This window comes from Chionomys nivalis, chromosome 16 (assembly GCF_950005125.1).
Source record: "Chionomys nivalis chromosome 16, mChiNiv1.1, whole genome shotgun sequence".
In the NCBI taxonomy this organism is placed as follows: domain Eukaryota; kingdom Metazoa; phylum Chordata; class Mammalia; order Rodentia; family Cricetidae; genus Chionomys; species Chionomys nivalis.
The window spans coordinates 55,155,125-55,174,914 of NC_080101.1; positions in this window are offsets into that span (position 1 = coordinate 55,155,125).

Here is a 19,790-nt window from a genome sequence, read left to right on the forward strand (position 1 = left end):
CATATAATGATTAATATTAAAAATAATAATAAGAATAAACAATTTATAAGTGAGAAGAAAATGCATTCTCCAAGTAAAGGAAGTTTTGATTAATGATATATTTTATTCTACTTTTAAACATATTTTTTTACTATTTCCTCTTAAACATTGTGCATGTGTTTTGTTTCAGATTTTTCAATCCTGAATCATCATTTATGATTATTAATTTTTCTTATTCATTTATTCTAAATCACTTTCTTTATTACTTCTTATATTGTAATTCTTTTAGCTTCATTCCTTACTTTCTGAGTTTGTTTTTCTTCATTTTCTCCTTTTCTTTTTCAATTATAAACATTAGCTTTAAAATATCTTCCTATTATTTGTACTTCCATTGTATCCTAGTTCTCCTGTTTCTAATATTTATTGGTGTTTCAGGTGAGTACATACATGATTTTTATTGCATTTTAAAAGAGTCTAGTGTCAATCACCGTTTCTCTTACCAGAATCTGCTTTTTTCCTCCAAATAATGAGAGGTATTAAGCCCAGGTGGAGAATAGAAATGAGGAAAATGAGGAAGAATTACAGAAAATAAAACAAACAAGCAGAATGATTAGTCTCAGATGGTTTGCTAAACATGACATAGATATACACACCACACAGAGAGAGAGAGACACACACACACACGGGGGGGGGGATAAGAGGGAGAAAGAGGGAACAAGCAAGAGAAACCATTACATCTCTATAAGCTCACAACTCCTCAACAACTGGCAACAAATTCAAGGCAACAGCTGAAGTGCTAAAAATGAAATTCAGAATTCTAGTTTTAAAAGGGTTCAGTGATCACACAGAGGTCTCAAACTTATAAATGAAATAAATCAATTTAGGAATGAGATATAAAAGTCAGTAAAATAACTAAGAAAGTCATAAATAGGAGGAAAATTTATCAAGGGAGTGGAGATTCTTAAAAGAATCAAATAGAAACCCTGGAAAGGAAACAATCACTGAAGTAAAAAGATATCAGAAAGAATCATCAAAAGAGAAAAGCAATTGCCAACAGCTTCTCAGGTGGGGATGGAAATCAAAGCCCCTCCCATGTCTATAGGAAGTTTGGCAGGCTTGGTCTAGAGCAGATCTTGGCTGTGCCATCATACTCAGTTTAACTTAATGTGTGCAACATCCCTGTCTATCATGCAAGTGGAAGAATACATTTTTTTCAAGGATGCAATTCTCACCTCATGAATTAGTAGATTCTTGCACACATGTATATACAGATATCTCTAAGTGAGAGAGACAGAGAGCAAATGAAGCTGGGAAGCATCAGTGGTGGTAGGGATAAGGGAGAAATTATAAAGGAAGTAACGATGGGAGCGTACTTAATAAAATATATTAAATGTATATATAAACTTCCCAATAAAAAGAAAATAAATAAAATTTAAAAAGAAACATAAAATGTGTATCATTTTCAAAACTATATACCTCTAGAAGTAAGTTTGTGTACTCAGTATCAACACTGGGTTTTTCAAAGCACAAAATCTAGGGCCGTCTGAATGGCTCAGAGTGAGACAAGGCTGAGCAGAAGAAACAGTATTAGTTGTGGAAAATTAGGATAAGGGAATGGTTCATACAAGCTTTAATAGGGAAAAATGAAAACTAAAGTGAATGATCAAAATTGTCAAGGACTCTGATATCTGACCAAGCAAGCCTAAGAAACCATGGGGTAGAAGAAACAGAAATATATGCTGAAGGTACAGAAAGTCTATTGATGAGATTGTACCATGTTGGACATCTAAACACAGCAGGCATTTATTACCAAAGATATGATCTATTTCATGGAAACTACATTAAAATATGCAAGACAACATGCTGTAGAAATGGCTCACCTATGTGCAGTTCCCATAAAGAACAAATCTGCTGAAACTGAAATTACAGATATCTGTGAGGCTCCATGTGGGTGCAGGGAATTGAGCAATGGTCTTCTTCAAGTGAAACTAGTATTTTTAAAAACTTGGCCATTCTCCAGCCCTGACCTTTGTTGTTATTATTATAATGAGAAGAAGATTCATAACACAGGCCAAGGAGACAACAGATCACTCTGGTTAAGTCTATGTTCTTCCTACAGAAGACTCTGATTGGCTTCTTGAGGAGCAGCTGTTACTAAGTCTAAAGCTTGATCATTTACTTTCCTTATCTGACCTGAGCTCTCAGTGATGCATCTTACTAGGCAGAGATGTCATTTTCCACTGTATACAAAAGAAGGAGAAATATTCTCACTGTTGTTTGATATCACTGCTCCATCTTGCCTTCATGTGTATAAATTCTTTCATGAAAATCAACTGTGAAAAATGAATATGGTTATCAGCTTACTTAATATGTAAACTTGAATCTCATCTAAGACAGAAATGGATGCATAAGTTAAAAAAAACTAACAAAAGTAGTATGTCAAGTAAGTATATGCTTTTAGGAAGACAGATTTTAACTTAGGTCCAAACTGTGAAGCTTCTTTCTATATTCACCTTCCTTTATATCAACAGTCTAAGAAACTCACCAACAGTGAAAATGGGTATTATGTTGAGGGTCCCTTTTATATTCTTACTCTTTTTACCACAACCTGAGAGAGAGGTAGAAAAAAGTGAATTGTAACTGACAGTATCACTTTCACTTGCATGGAAGACTGAAATAGAATTACATAGCATGGCAGACTTTGAAAATGCCTGGTGCAAGTTGTAAATTTGATAAGCCGTGTGCGGATTAGTTTTTCCTCTAGAAACTTCTCAGCCTGTCCCGTGGTTTCACATTTCACAGGCTGTGGTACTTCCTAAGCAGAGACAGTGAGTCTGTGGGAAGGCTGAGATTTGTTCTTGCTCACGGTGATCCCCTGGCACCAAGCCTCACAAGCTTCTCTTCATGCATGGGCAAAAAAAAGTGGGGGAACAGAATCAAAATATAAGCAAGAATGCAATACCAAAATTATTGATAATACATAACTTTGAATGATAAGCACTTTCATTTAAGAAATATCAACTGGTAAGATGGCTGTATTACACAAAATGAGACTAATTAAAATAGCAAACAATAATTTTATTTTATTTGTTTATTGATTTTTATTGAGCTCTACATTTTTCTCTGCTCCTCTCCCTGCCACTACCCTCCCCCCTTCAACCCTCCCACAAGGTCCGCATGCTTCCAATTTACTCAGGAGATCTTGCCTTTTTCTACTTCCCAGGTAGATTATATCTATGTAAGTCTCTCTTAGGGTCCTCATTGTTGTCTAAGTTCTCTGGGATTGTGGTTTGTAGGCTGGTTTTCTTTGCTTTATGTTTAAAATCCACCTATGAGTGAATACAAGTGATAATTTTCTTTCTGTGTCTGGGTTACCTCACTCAAAATAATGTTTTCTAGCTCCATTCATTTTCCTGCAAAATTCAAGATGTTATTTTTTCTGCTGTGTAGAACTCCATTGTATAAATGTACCACATTTTCCTTATCCATTATTCGTTCGAGGGGCATTTAGGTTGTTTCAGTTCTGGCTATGACAAACAAAGCTGCTATGAACATAGTTGAGCACATGTCCTTGTGGCACAATTGAGCATCCTTTGTATATATACTAAAAGTGGTATTACTGGGTCTTGAGGAAGGTTGTTTCATAATTTTTTTGAGAAATTGCCATACTGACATCCAAAGGGGTTGTACCAGCTTGAATTCCTGCCAGCAATGCAGAAGTGTTCCCCTTTCCCCACAACCTATCCAGCATAAGTTGTCATCAGTGTTTTTGATTTTGGCCATTCTTACAGGTGTAAGATGGAATCTCAGAGTTGTTTAGATTTACATTTCTCTGATGACTAAGGATGTTGAACATTTCCTTAAGTGTCTTTCAGCCATTTTAGATTCCTCTGTTTAGGTCTGTACTCCATTTTTTATTGGATTATGTGTTCTTTTGTAGACCAATTTCTTGAGTTGTTTGTATATTTTAAAAAGAAAATACAATTAAACAAATTAAGTATCAAGAACAATATATGTTAGGCTCAACCACACAACCTAGTGAATTATTGTCAGAAAGGACATATAACACAGAATGCTCAAGACCTACAAAAGAAAATTAAATGAAAACTTATATTAAGAGAGGATAATGATAAACATCAATCTTACAGCCAATGACTCCTCTCAAAGAAAGAAATAGAACAAATAGGGTATAAGAATGAGTTCATTGTTACTTTTTAAGTGAGAAGATCATTTATCCACAAGTTTATTACTGATTTTCTATAAAAACAATTCTAAGGGTATCCATAGTTACATATTACCTGAAAAACATATGCATAAAAACAAAACCCTTAAAAGTATCCAGTAAGAAAATAGTGATATAGAGGAACATAGAGTTAATATGTAAAGAAATTGAAAATTAAATGCACTAAAACCTAAAGTCAAACATCCCTGGGAAAATTAAAAACAGGTCCAATTGATCAGAATGCTCTTTTAGCAAGATGGCTAAACAAACAGTCAGAAAGTTAGGTTATGGTAGAGAATTTAAACTATAAACAGAATGAAGAGGAATGTCTCATTAAAAATTACATGGTTCGAAAATATGCATTTTATATTAATTATGATGACTTCCTCTATAACAAACCACTTCATTGCTTCATATTCTAAGTGTCTTTGATACACCCTATGTAGGTGTGAGCAATTCAGAACTCCATTTAAAGAGCTAGAATACTGTCATCCAATAGTTCTGCAGACTAGAGCTTTCTACCATCCAACAAAATTATAGAAAACAATAGTGAAACATGTAAACAATGTTTAGAATGGTGAAAATATTTTATACGTCATTTCTCAACTACTACGGAAGATTTTCTACAGTACCTCACCAGAGGCTAGTTCTTACCAAAATGAAGGAAAAAAGGAAATGTGAATAATGTTGGCTGGGAAGCAAAATAAAATCATTGTATTAATGAACACTAGCTCTTTTTATTATAATCACCAAACCTGTTGAAACTAGGAAAAGCCTTATTTAATTAAAGGAAAGTCAGTGGTTGATATATGCCTTCAATTTTAGACATCAGTAGTCAGAGGCAGCAGGTTTGACAAAAATTTGAAGCCACCTTGGGCTATAAATAAGGCATTTTCAATTAAAAAAAATGAAAAGTAAATTTAAAGAAAATGATGGGAAACTGAAAGTATTGTAATATTTAAAAATGCTAAATGTTACAATTATGAATTCAGATTTTGGGTGTGGCAGAAATAGACTATGCCTGCTTATCAAATGTGCATAGGATGACTAACAACAAGATTTTCAGCAAATGTTTAAATATATGATACTATATTCTTCATAAAGTGATCTAATCAATTAGTTTACTCTGTGTGAGTGCTTAGTTAGGTGACGCTTCTCTCCATTCTGTATTCAGGGGTCAGCAGCTTGATTTAACTTCTAATTTAAACTGGTAAGGCTGGGTCTTATAGCAACATTATGTTAGTCCATTATTTTGTTCTATTTCAGATTTCTTTCAAATTGTTCAAATTATTAATGATGCCAGAGTTGTCAGAGTGTGCTCTTTTACAATTTTTTTTTGCCTAAAATAATCATCATAAATATATACATAATATGCATTATTAATGATAAACCATATTTTCTTGTGTATTTCTATATCAATTTTGCTGTTACAGGGGAACATAAGCCAATCTAAGTCATCACATCTGCATCCCATACACTGTTGCCCCAAATTTAAGATTTGATATTTTCATTCAGCATGCTTAATATTTCTGACCCTAAGTATTAAATAATAATATCTGATTACCAGAAAACTCATATCCTTATAAAAATGTCTTTGAAATGTCTGGTTTTCATGCAGAGTAGGTGCCTATTGTATTTTACTGGCAAAATAACATGTTTCAAATGCTAACACGACGGGGGAATACTGACAAAGCTATTAATAAAACACAGCAGCTTTTAGCTGCCAAAGCAGCCTTCTTTCCATCAACCATGTCTCGGGCTTTAATAAAGAAACTCAAGTGGTGTAGATGAAAAATTACTTTTCTCACCCGGTCATCTGTCTGTCATGTATTATTCAGGTCACCAATGTTTGTCCTGAACTGTATCATTCTGTAGATGTGTCAGCTATGAGGTATGTTCAGGGTAATTCCATCAGACTTCGCGAAGTTGATTCGAACAGATCACCTTTCGGCATGGGCACACGTTATCGCAGCAGATTGAGGGGAAAAGACTTATTTATCTTTGTCTTATAATAAAGAAAGAGATGAAGAAATTTATCTATTAACTTGAGAAGAGTCAGATATTTGGAGTAAAAACAAACTATAGTCAGTAACTCCATTGAAAATATTGAAGAACACTGTCTCTTCAGGGGGAGAAAAACACAACAGCCTATATTTTATGCATAAAATACTAAGTATTTAGTACATAAAATACTTAAAGTATTTTTATTTAAGGATGACTTAAGATATTCCTTAAAGTGATAAACATCCCACGATAAAATGAAAGAATGTAATTAAGAATACATCTTTGATGTTCCCAGAACTCTTTTTTTGACAAAACAATTATTTTAAAAACACGCTTTTCAAAGTGTAGCAATTTTTATGATACTATCCCTTTTGCTGTATATATTTTCTAAAAAAAAAAAAAATCTGGTAACCCACAATCACAGTGACGAGGTCTGAATGGTAAACAGACACACAGAGCAGGTGTAGGAAAATCCCCGGTTTCCATGAGGTGAGGAGGGGTCCTCAAATTCCTTATATATGAGTAGTGACCTAGACTTTGGGCTTTCCAGAAGAGGTGGAAGCAAGGTGATTTGCAGCACTCACACTGCAGTGAACCAGGCCTTATATCTGAACATGGTTCCCTAATATCCGAACTTAGGTCTGTTTCTGACAGCATATGGATAACCAAAAGACTATGTATTAGTATTGTCAGTACAATGGAAAATGTGTGTGTGCAGGTACATTAATATGGACCCATGTCCACATTGTCAAAGTATTTAACACAGTGCATGATTGAAATAAATGCATGTGGATTATTCTCATCTTTCCATTCTTAAGTTTAAGAATCCTAAAAACACATTCTGAAATCCCTGCACAATTGATACCAGCATATTAATAATTCTCTATATAAGAACTATAAGAATCAAACACATATTGTGATGCTTAGTAAGAAATACTTTTATTACTTTTTTATATAGTGTTCATACAATAGTAGCCATGGACTGTGGCAAGCAAAGTTAATCTATTTTAAGTCTTTTTTTTTCTTGTACCTCCTGCAGTCTGGAATGTGTTCTGAAGTAGAGAGCCTTAGATACTGCTGAACTGATCTGCATCAATGCTGCTGATTGTTGCAACTTGCTCCAGGCAGTAGCATCCTCTTTATCCTCCTTCTATCCTATAAATCTCTCTCATTCTTCTCGCTGGGTTCTACAGCTCAAAGGACCAAGAATGTAGTATGTCTTTGGAATGCAGTAAATAATCTGCCAATTTTATTTGAGAGGTACCATTTTTGTTGTCGTGGGTTTGGCTTTTTTTTTTTTTTTTTTTTTTTTTTTTTGCAGAAGACCAGAAAAGCTTGTATGTACTAAACAAGTCATGAAAAACCATTGAACAAGTCAAAATTAAGTGTTCATGCTTAGAAAAGCAAATTGAGGCTGGTAGAGAAATCCAAAGAGATGATAATACAGTAGATTAATCTATGGGCTAGGAATATTAGCAATCAATAGATCACATGTCTAAAGTATTACAGGCTTTGGTTACAATCGGAGCTTGGAAAAGAAAAGATGTTAATACCTGTGAAATATTAATTTGAAAACAGAATAAATAAAATGGTAGAGAATATTTATACTTACTTTGAATTTGAATGCCTTATCTTTTAAAAACGATTTGTCTGAGAATCTTACTTTTCTGAATTGTTCTGTGGAACAAGTTTTGTGGTTTTGAAATTGAATTGGGATCTAAATAGCTGTCTAAAGCAAACAGCTCTCAGTGTGTAGGGTTGTATTTCGGTTAGCCCTGGCACATGCTTTAATGGATCCTTCATAATACATTCAAGATAATCTTATTGAAGAGTGGCACAAGAGCTAATTTTGTAGTCAGAAGGAAAACTGTGTCATTTTTTTTTACAACAAAAAGAAAATTTGTTTCCTAATTGTCTTAATGAGACACAGATGCATTGAATTCTGTTGCTTCATTTCTCAGAACGAGCATTACAAAGACTGATGGGGGAAGGAAGACGATTTTGGAGAAATTATTCCAAGCCAGACATTATTTCTGGACACTTCTCAAGAATAAATTTATTTCTTTAAATTTTCAACTTGTCTTAGACAAGATGTACTGTTACATACTCCCTTAAATACTTCCAAAAAATAAGTAAGCATGTCATTTTTGTTAGGTAGATTAATGATGAATTTGGTTTTTGTTACACAATAATTCTGATATTACCTAATGTAAAGTTCTTTGGCATACTGAAATTAATATTTATATAATTATAAATTATATACATTATTATATATAAATTATTATAAATCTGATGTACTTTGTTTAACAATTCAAAAATGTCACAATGATGCAATAAATCACAAGGAATGCCTATGAAGAATCACATGTAAAAGAATCTATACCACCATTACTAATAAAGCATGCTACTTAGGGAGACAAAGCAAAGCCTAAATGGATAAAGTATTAGTGGTGAAAAAAACATGTGGAGTTATAGAGAGGGGATTTGAAGACCAGTCCAATCAGGTAGTTGCTACATGAGTTAGAGAAGGTAATTTTTCCCATTAAGACATTGGTTTCTTCATATGAAAAATGTAAATGATCGAAATATCTACGTTGCTGGCTTTGTTGAAAAGTAACTACAATTTATTATCATACCTTTAAGTAGCAAATCTCATGAATTCTCTCAGTTGAAATAAATGATCAATGAATGTGAGGAAATATATACATTTATAGCATACATAATATATATTATTCTATACATGTATCATTTGTGAGTGAAAAATTTCGCATATATAGCCTTTTCAACTATAGAAAATACTTTATTCAAAATAACTATAAAATAAGATATGAAGAATTGAAAAGGATCCAATTCATCTTGGGAAGTTTTCATGTGAGTAGTTGTATTTGAATCCATAAAATAAAAAATAAAGACTCCAAATGTTTGCACACACAAACACACAGATACTATTTCTAAAGAATCTTTAATTGAATTAAATAAAAAATAAATTGATGGTTGAGAAGGTTTTGATGAAATATTGATAATGTTAAAATAAGAATGCTAAAGATAAATTATGCTTTTAGTTAATAAATGTGTGATTTAGAGCATATTAATTTAACAGAAGGTTAAAAAAGTCAACAAGCACCTTCACCTCTAGAAAATTGCTACAATTTGCTGCTGGGCCAAGTTATTGTTTTCCTTCATTCTGCCCAAACCTTTTAAAAAATGAAATGGATAAATGTTGAAAAATAAAATTAACCAAATAAAAGTGTAACCATTCAACAATGCTGTGTGTTTCTTGGAGGTGTGATCATGTGATATCACTCCATCCTTAGTCCGAGAACAGCGCACTCCTGTCTCAGCACGCTCTTTCCCTCAGTCTGAGATCTGCACTATCCTATATCAGCACCCTCTGTCTTTCGGGTCACTTTAACTCCCTAACTTCTGATACTTTAATTCTTCATCAAGTCATCTTGTTGTAGCCACTTTTCATCTCTCATCTCCATTGTTATTGTAGAATGGCTCTATCTATAACAAATCATTCATTTGAAGCCTTTGAGACACAGTATGTTTCAGCTACCCGTTAGGAGCACGTAGTATAAGTAATTTTATATGTCAATAAGAAACACCTACATATGCAAATAAATACAGAAAACAAAGGAAAAAGCATTTATTTTGATTTTGTAATATTCCATGTGGAGCAGCTCTTTTAACCCTTCTTGTTATGGTTCATAGGGCTGTAGCTCTCTACATGTCAGGATGTGAGCCCTTCCCTGGGGTTCACATTTGCATTCAAGACATAAGTGTGAGTGGGAAGTGACATGCCAGTGGTGATTGCTTCTATCAGGAAAGCTTAGGTTTTCCATCAAATCCCTAGTGAACAACATGGAATTTTATTACTAATCAGTTACTACTTAGGACATTGGGAAGCATGGAAGTTAGACAGCAATAAAAACAGTGTTCAAAGGGACAGTTTCCAGCATAAGCTACAGACCTTCTATTACTTGTGGGATTATTTCAATTGCATTCAACTAGCTCAGCAGGTTATATGTTAACTCCATTAAAACAGGGACTACTTTTATTGTGTTAGTTGCAAGCATCCCATAAATGCATGTGCAAACACACACACACACAGAGAGAGAGAGAGAGAGAGAGAGAGAAAGAGAGAGAGAGAGAGAGAGAGAGAGAGAGAGAGAAAGGGAAAGAACTTGCTATGTCTAATGTGTGTTCTTTAGCAGACTTCTATATCAGAAAAAAATATTCATTTTTATGTCATTTCCTTGTTTCAGTTTCATAGTTTCAAATACTTGTTTCCCAAATTCAATAAAAAGAGAAGGTAATAATAGCTGGTGTCTTCTAAATTCTCCATTGCACATTTGTCTCTTGCATGTGTGAGTAAAGCAACTTGTGTGTGTGTGTTATTATCTCATAGGAATACTTAGGAAATACATTAACTAGAGGAATGCTAACTTCTACAGCAGAAGATTCTTTACATTTCAGTCCTGATAGGATCAAGTAACGTCTTGTCAGCAAGTGTATATTTACATAAGTTTTACAAGAATATGCACTTGTGGAACAGGAAATAGGTTGCATAATGGGACTTCATCAAATACTTTCCAGTAGTTATCAAAAGGCACATAATTTGGAAAATCTTCATAGACAAATGTGTCAGGGATATATTGCATCAAGAGATTTCCAAGCTTAATTAACATAGCCAATTCAAAAATTTAATGTAAAATTAAAATTCATATGCTATGATAGAATCCAATGTAGAAATCAAAGTTATACTTTCTTTTTTTTTTTTTTTTTTTTGGTTTTTTGAGACAGGGTTTCTCTGTAGCTTTGATGCCTGTCCCGGAACTAGCTCTTGTAGACCAGGCTGGCCTCGAACTCCCAGAGATCTGCCTACCTCTGCCTCTGCCTCCCAAGTACTGGGATTAAAGGCGTGCACAAAGTTATACTTTCTACAGTAAGAATACATTAAACCTTTTTTTTTTATTTCTTTGAAGACAGGGTATCATGTCTTCCAGGCTGACCACACACTCACTGGCTACTGAGCCGAGGATGACCTTAAGCTTCTGATCCGCCTTCTTCTTCTCCTAAATGCTGGGATTATAGACTTTGTGACCTAGCTAACACTGCTGGAAATCAACCTAAGAGCTTGTGCGCACTAGGCAAGCCCCTGATCCCCGAGTCATATCTCATCCCTATACATTTTGATTAGAGGTAAAGACATCTTCAAATTAGGGCTAGAAAACATAAATATCAACCTGTATGGCATATTTTCATATAAATATTTTAAGGAAGAATTTGGAACTATATAGCAAACATGAATTAAAGCTTAAGAAATATACAAAGGGGCTGGAGAGATGGCTCAGTGGTTAAGAGCATTGCCTGCTCTTCCAAAGGTCCTGAGTTCAATTTCCAGCAACCACATGGTGGCTCACAACCATCTGCAATGAGGTTTGGTGCCCTCTTCTGGCCTGCAGGCATACAGACAGAACATTGTATACATAATAAATAAATAAAAAATGAGAAATATACAAATAGATCAACTAGATATTGGAAGTATAATTATGCAAAAAAATTAACAAGATCAACTGATTGAAGATGATACATCTAATTGTTATATTTTGTGACAACTGACTTAAGCTGTGCAGTGGTAATACACCCCTTTAATCCTAGCACTTGGGAGGGAGAGGCAAGTAGATCTCTATGAGTTTGAGACCAGCCAAGACTACAAGAGCAAGTTCCAGGACAGGCACCAGAGAAACACTGTCTAGAAAAACCAAACTAACCAACTAACTAAACAAATAAATAACAAGAATTAATCAAGATCATTTTATATACAATAAACAATAAAAATAAAATTCACTCTTAATATATCATTCAACTACCATTATTAAAAACTTTTTTAAGATTTGTCTAATCCCACACTTGATTCTCATATCTATTCTCTGTTATCCCCATGCTCCTCCTTCCCAAGACTCTGTTAGCTCCTAATCATTGTCCTGCCTTTATGAACTTCCCAGGTCTCGTCATTTCAGAGCTGTGAAATGGTTCACCGTATTGTCTTCCACGTCTAGTGTCTTCATTTAGCATAATGCTTTCAAAGGGTGGTAGACACCCAAACTGTAGCTTTTTCCCACTATAATTTAATGCATTCATTTGCAGAAAGACTTTGCATTTTCATCCCAATAACAGGGTGTTTATGTTACCCAGGCTCACTGTGTTCTTACTATGTCACAGATAACCCACATCATGTTTTGTGCATCATGTCTCACTTGCCCTGTGCTAGAATTGCATCATGGTAACATCATGATGTTACTGTGACCAGTTTTATGCAGAACTGAGAACTGAACCCAGCAAGTCCTCAACCACCTGAAGTATAGATGCACCCTCCTCCACTGATGAACTTTCTCATTATGAATCTCAATCACCCTACACTTAGTTTTGCTGCATTTTGCTTCTGTCAGCTCAGATCTCATACTGAAGCTCTCTTTTCAATCTTTCCATTGCTGTTACCGAATTTGAAAATGCAGAACTTCTATTTGTTCTCATTCACTATTATGTTTATATGCACTGTCTCTGTTTGGGGAAGGATCATGATAATATTCTTTACTCCTGCAAACAATTTCCTCTAATATTTGAGCTATTATAACTGAGTTAAGGGTTCAATGCAATGCTGCTAATGTGTAGATTTTCTCAGCAACATGTTATGTTCTGCTTGCTTCTTCTCCCATTATGTCTCCTTTTGTACTTTCTCTGAGTTCCTCCTCAGGTTCTTACTGTGAGCACCAGGACAGGCCTTTCCACTTCTAGAAGGTGGTTTCTAATGGTAGACAGATCCTTGAGTCAAGCCATATAAAACAGATGACATCCCACTAAAGACTTTTCTGGACTTATTCAGGAAGAGAATCCATGAAACAGATTGGAACTGTGAAAACCAAGGAATCTCAGAATATGAAAAAAGCAGACAAAGAAACATAAAATAGTATTCACAAACAGGTCGAAAGAAAAATAATATGAAAAAGAGATAGATATAAACTCTAAGAAAAGAGTCTAAAAATTTAAGTAATTAAAAGAAAAATAAATGTTAGTTTAAAAATAAGCAAGCAAAATAAATTCTCATAAAAATATTAATAGGATAAAATTTTTGATATAAATGAGAAAATTCACAATTGATGCTCATACCCATTAATCTAGTAACATAGAATAGAAATTTCTCAACAGTTGCAACTTGAAAAGAAATGGGAGAAAGTACTTATTAATACATTTTCTCATTTTTTCACAAAATAAATATAGAAAATAAGCTTATTCAGAAGGTTTTTCTGATTTTCATTATAGAAGTATAAAAGCCCAAATGAATACTCTGAAAAATATACAAAAATGTTATGCTTTCCAGAAAGAGTCCTGTGGCTTAATTTCATTATATTTTGTACGGTATGGTATATAAAGCAAAATAAAAATGCTGATAGAAGAGTTAAGTATGCAGTTTATTGGCTTGATCTAATAACTTTGTCGCTAACCTTGCTTCTAGGGAAAATTCATAATATCACCAAAAGCCTGTGGACCGACTCACATTATCGATTACAGAGAAGATCTCTAGACAATTCTGCTTTAAGAAAAAAACTGCCCATAATCTAATTTCTGATTATTCAAAAAGGACCGAAATTAATAACAGACCTTCTTTTTAACCTGGACATTTAAAAACCCCATCAAAAATGTGAGGTCAGAGATAAAGTAAAACGCATACTTACATATATGTACAGACTGTTTGTGAACATGATATATTTCAAAGCTGTGGACATTGTTCTTTTGTTTCTGAGTGGGAAAGAAAGTCAGAGCATATAATACTTTTTAAATTACTGCTTTTATTTTTGAGATAATAGCATAATCACATCACTTCCCCTTTTCTCCATTTATTGCTCCTTCCATATACTCTTTCTTGTTTGCTCTTTTAAAATTAAGGTCTCTTCCCATTAACTGATGTTATGTGTGTATATGTATATGATTATACAAATATATTCCTAAGTTTAACCTACTCACAGTCTGTATAGTGTTATTTGAATGCATGTTTTCAGGGCTGAGCTTTTAGTATGGGAAAACAGATTAGTGTGCTCTTCATAAGAGGAGAGAATCCAGGACACAGAAAGAATATAACATTTGCACCTGTGAAAAATAAAGATAATCCTTTAAACCTTTTTAAGTTCTTAAGCAATGGAAGTCAGCAAAACTGATCCTTATTTTAATACAGCAAACTTCTATCAAGTGGAAATGTAAACTAGTAAAGAATAAAACATTATTTTAAGTACAGGAATATTATTAGCTGTAAGAAAATAGATTCATTCAAGGAAACATAAATATTTTAAGACTGAAAGTAGTCTATGTGTAGTATTTTTCAAAGTTTGTCATAGAGATATATAGATGGTCACAAGAACAACGCCTGTGGTACATACTTGTTTTCCACTTTACAGATACAAGTGACAGAGATGGCAATTTGCCTAAAGTAACACAGTAGTATATTTTAACATGAACCTATGATCATAAACATTAAGTAACTTCTATTTTAAACAATAATGATACCTAAAGTTATTGAGAATTTACTAAATACCATGGGTGGTGATAGGCATTAAATGCAAGATGTAATTAATATTTATAAAGCCTTCCAGAAAGGAAGACTATTTATACATTAATTAATCTGTGAAAACTTTAAGGCATTTGAAATGTGAGTAATCTTGGCAGAAACATTCAATATTTTTAATTTGAAGAATAAATGTAGCCAGGGCTACACACAAAAAGAAAAAATAAGAAAAACAAAAAACAAACAAAAGAATAAATGGGTGAGAATCCATAATAAAAATTGTATTTGTAATTTTAAGTATTGAAATATAATCTTAATGAAGTCTTGACAAAATGTTTATAGGCTAAAAGCAATGTTTTCAAGAGGAAAATAGGTGTGATGAAACAGAGAGAATTTATTTTTAATTTCATACATGTAGGATTTTATCTGCATGAGTTTCATCACAGAAAATAAGAAAATATTGCCTAAAGAATGAAATTACATTTAATAGTAAATAGAACATAATAAATACCTTAATTTATAGGTTTATGCATGGATTAAACTTAAAATGAAGTTCTATTTTTCGGATACAATTTGTCTTCTATACGAGCAATTCTGTTTTTAGTAGGTGGAATTGACTTCATCTCCACTGGTGGTTATGCACTACTGTTCTGCAAATGTTTCGCATCTTTTGTGACTTGTCCCCATGTACTCAGTGGTGACAGGGCAGCCAAATCCCAACAGACGAGGCACAGAACTTCCTACCTGAGTTTAAGTCAAACTTCATCTGCAATGAAACCACAGTCAAGGTTTACCTGATAACCCTAGAGTTCTTGATTTATACTAAGAAGTCTCTGCTCGATGAGCAGGCTGAAAGAAATACACTGAGACATATTTGATTCCTTTCTTTTTGTAGTAAATGCAAGAATGAAAAGAAAATCAGAGTTGTCTGGTAATACAGACATTACAACAAATGTCCAATGCATCTCCACACATTCATCATCTTTCCCCCTAAAAAATAAACAATTATTTTTACCAGAATTTTCTCTATATTGTTTGTGTGGTTTGAGAAATTTTTTTCTGAACATGGAAGACAAAAAAAAGAAAAGTAGAGAGATAAAGCATCACTTTAAAGGGCAGTAATCAAAAGGCTTTTTTGAAGATGGAACTATTCAACTATAATTTACCAATGTGAAGAGATCTCTTATATTAGGATACACTATGCTAATTGAAATTAAATGACAGGCTCTCATGTACTGTTTCAATTATCTAGTTTGCTATTAGTTAGGCTTGCTCAGCCTGGACTTTTGAAATATCATGTGTTGGAAAAGTGACTGATTCTTTCATTGTTTGATTATATACAAACAATCCTAAGAACAACAAGGACAGCAAGATAAGTAAGACATACATAGTTCATAAATTCAGTGTGTATGTATACGTGTATGTTTGTTCATCACTGTGTGTGTTATTTGTCACTTTGTATGTGAGTGCATGTGGGGTATGCATGTGTTTGTATATACACACAACTGTGAGTACAAGTGGAGGGGAGAGGAAATCTGGACATCCAGTGTCGTTTTCACTCACTCTATGCCTTATTTCCTTAAGTAAGGCCTCTCCGTGAACCTGGAGTCAGGATGGTAGCAGCAAGTCCCAGCAGCTCTCCTGCCTCAGTCTTTCACAGCAGTAGTGCTAAAGCAATAACCACTTAGATTCTCATGCTTGCACATTACAGATTACTGAATAGGAAAAGATCTCCACTAACTCCATATCAGACAGAGGAGTGATCTCCAAAATATATAAGGAACTCGAGAAATTAGACACCAAAATTCTGAATAATCCAATTAAAAATGGAGTACAGTTCTAAACAAAGAATTAGCAACAGAGGAATCTAAATTGGCCAAAATACACTTAAGTAAGCTTTCAACATCCTTAGCCATCAGGGGAATTCAAAACAATACAACTCTGAGATACCACTAGTCAGAATGGCTAAGATCAAAAACACCAGTGATAGCTTATGCTGGAGAGAGTGTGGAATAAGGAGGACATTCCCTCATTGTTTGTGGGAATGCAAACTTGTACAACCACTCTGGAATTCAGTATGGCAGTTCTCAGAAATTTGGGGATTAACCTACGTCACTCAGGACCCAGCAATACCATTCTTGGACACATACCCAAAAGATGTTCAATCTTACTACAAGGATATCTGTACAACTATGTTCATAGCAGTATTATCTGTGATAGCTAGTATCTGGAAATAACCTAGATGCCCCTCAACTGAAGAATTGATAAAGAAAATGTAATACATTTACACAATGGAGTTAATACTCAACAGTTAAAAAAAATGACATTTTGAAATTTGCATGCAAATAGATGGACCTAAGAAAAACAAAAAGCATATTGGGTGAGGTAACCCAGTCCCAAAAAGATGAGCATGGTATGTACTCAGTCATAAGTAGACACTAGCTGTAAAACAAAGGAAAACAAGCATATAGTTCATGACCCTAGAGAAGATATATATATATATATATATATATATATATATATATATATATATCCACCTGGATGGAGAGGGGAAATAGACAGCAATGCCTGACAAAATAGGGATCCAGGGATGGGGGAAGAAGTGAGGGCAGAAAGAGAAGAGGAAGGAAGGAGGAGGAAAATTTCAGGGAAGAGGATAGTCCAGATGGAGGAAGGGCAGAGATACAGCAAAGAAAGAGATATTTTAATTGAGGGAGCCATTATGGGGCTAGAAAGAAACCTGATACTAGTGATATTTCCAGGAATCCACAAGGAGGACCCCAGTTAAAACTCTAAGCAATAAAGGAGAGGGGGCCAGAACTGGACTTGTTCTATAGTCAGATTGATGAATATCTTAAATGTCACCATAGAACCTGCATCCAGCAACTGATGGAAACAGAGGCAGAGATATTCGTATTCTCAAAGTCCAGTTGAAAAGTGGGAGGAGTGAGAATATGAGCAAATAGGTTTAGACCATCATGGAGACAAACAGTGAAACAGTTTACCTGAGCTAATGGGAGCTCACCAACTCCAGCAGAACAGGGAAGGAACCAGCATACGACCAAACTAGATCCTCTGAATGTGGGTGACAGTTTTATGGCTGGGGCAGACTTCTGAGCCACTGGCAGTGGCACCAGGATTTATCCCTACTGCTTGTACTTGCTATCTGGAACCCATTCTTTTTGATTGGATAACTTGCTCAGCCTACATATAGTAGAAAGGTCCTTGGACCTTCTCCAAAATGTGTGCCTTACCCTCTCTGAGGATTGGATGGGGAGTGCATTGGAGGGGATAGTGAAGGGAAAGAGAGGTGGAGGGAACTGGGATTGGTATGTAAAATGAAAAAAAAATAGTTTTTCTCTTTTTAAAAAAATTAAATCAAAAACGCTAAAAAAGAAGAAAATAATGCAACAACTATCTCTTTCATTGATGGAGTGAGAGGAGGTTTGAAAAGGGTTGAGAGGGGCTGCCAAATGAGTCTGGTGATAAAATTTCTTAAGAAAACAGGCTTGCTCTGATCTTCTCTCCTTAAAAAGTCAGATACCAGATATGTGGCTCACCTCACTTCTGTGATTCCAGCTGTTTGTAGAGACTTCTCATTCGTTTCCCAGCTGCCCAGATCCTAATAGTTTCGTCAATGGTTTAGGCATATTTTTAGCTAACTCTTACATTTTAAATTAACCCATAATTCTTGTCTGTGTTAGACACATTCCTCGGTGCCTTTTATCAGTGAGGCATTCTCCTCTTCCTTCCTCTGTGTCTGGATAATGACTGCAGACTGAACCTTTCCTCTTCCCAGAATGTTTCTATTCTGGTAGCCCCACCTGTACTTCCTGCCTGGCTACTGGTCAATCAGCATTTTATTAAACCAATACAAGTGACAAGTTTTTACAAGGTACAAGATCATCTTACCACAGCATCCAGTATTGCTGCTTTGAGACAGGAGGTGTAGACTAGAGAATCCATTTAGCCTGAGCTGTATGACATGGAAGAAACAAGACAGATCATGCATCAACATTAGAGGGAGAAAACTCACTTCTGACAGTTGTCTTTTGCCTTCCCCATCTGACCTGTGGCACACATAACACACACAAACACAACCACCACATAGAGACACAAAAACACACACACACAAACTGACACACAGACTCACACAGACACACAAACACTGATAATTAATAATAATAATGATGATAATTTTGAAAGGAAATAAATGGGGATTTGAAGTATTTATAGAGACTTGATGAGAACAATTATATCCAGCAATGCCTTTTCCCATGTGTGGGTTAATGAGTTTTTATCTCTGACTGAATAAGATAATCATAATTTGTATTTTAAGTTAGCCATGACTTGAAGTGAATACTTACTAAATTTACAATTCAAGTTATTATTTATATTTTGATACACAATTATTACATTTTATATATGGATTTATGCTAATAGATGCAAACTCAGACATGGAATTTCTGATAAAATTAATTTCATTTTGGTAAGGTCTAACTTTACAGCCCTGACTGGTTTCATACTCAAAGATACATCTGCCTCTGCCTTCTAAGTGATAGCATTAAAGTCATGCACCATCAAGTCTTGCAAAATCAAGAACAGATAGAAAGACACATTATATTTTTATAGTGTTTTCCAGAGTTTAATATAGTCAACAATAACATTATTGAGGTGAGTACGTTGAGGAATTACACTATAGAGTGGTAATATCCCCAATCAGATCCTGCTGACAGGAATCATGAGGGTTATTGTGTATCTGGTTTAGCATGAGAAGAAGAGACCACAAGGTATTGATAAAGAGAAAATGGTTAGAAGTTTGGATGCTGGTCCTTTCTGTTTTCTTTACAACTTTTACAGGCTTGTGTCTAGGAAGAAACTGACCAATAAAATATTTTTCTCTATGATCGTATATTGAATTGCACCTTCACACACATAAAGTGACTGTGATCTTTAGGGTTATTTGTTCCTAAATATGCATTGTCTTTTGTGATAAAACTTGGTGTGAATAGACTAATCAGA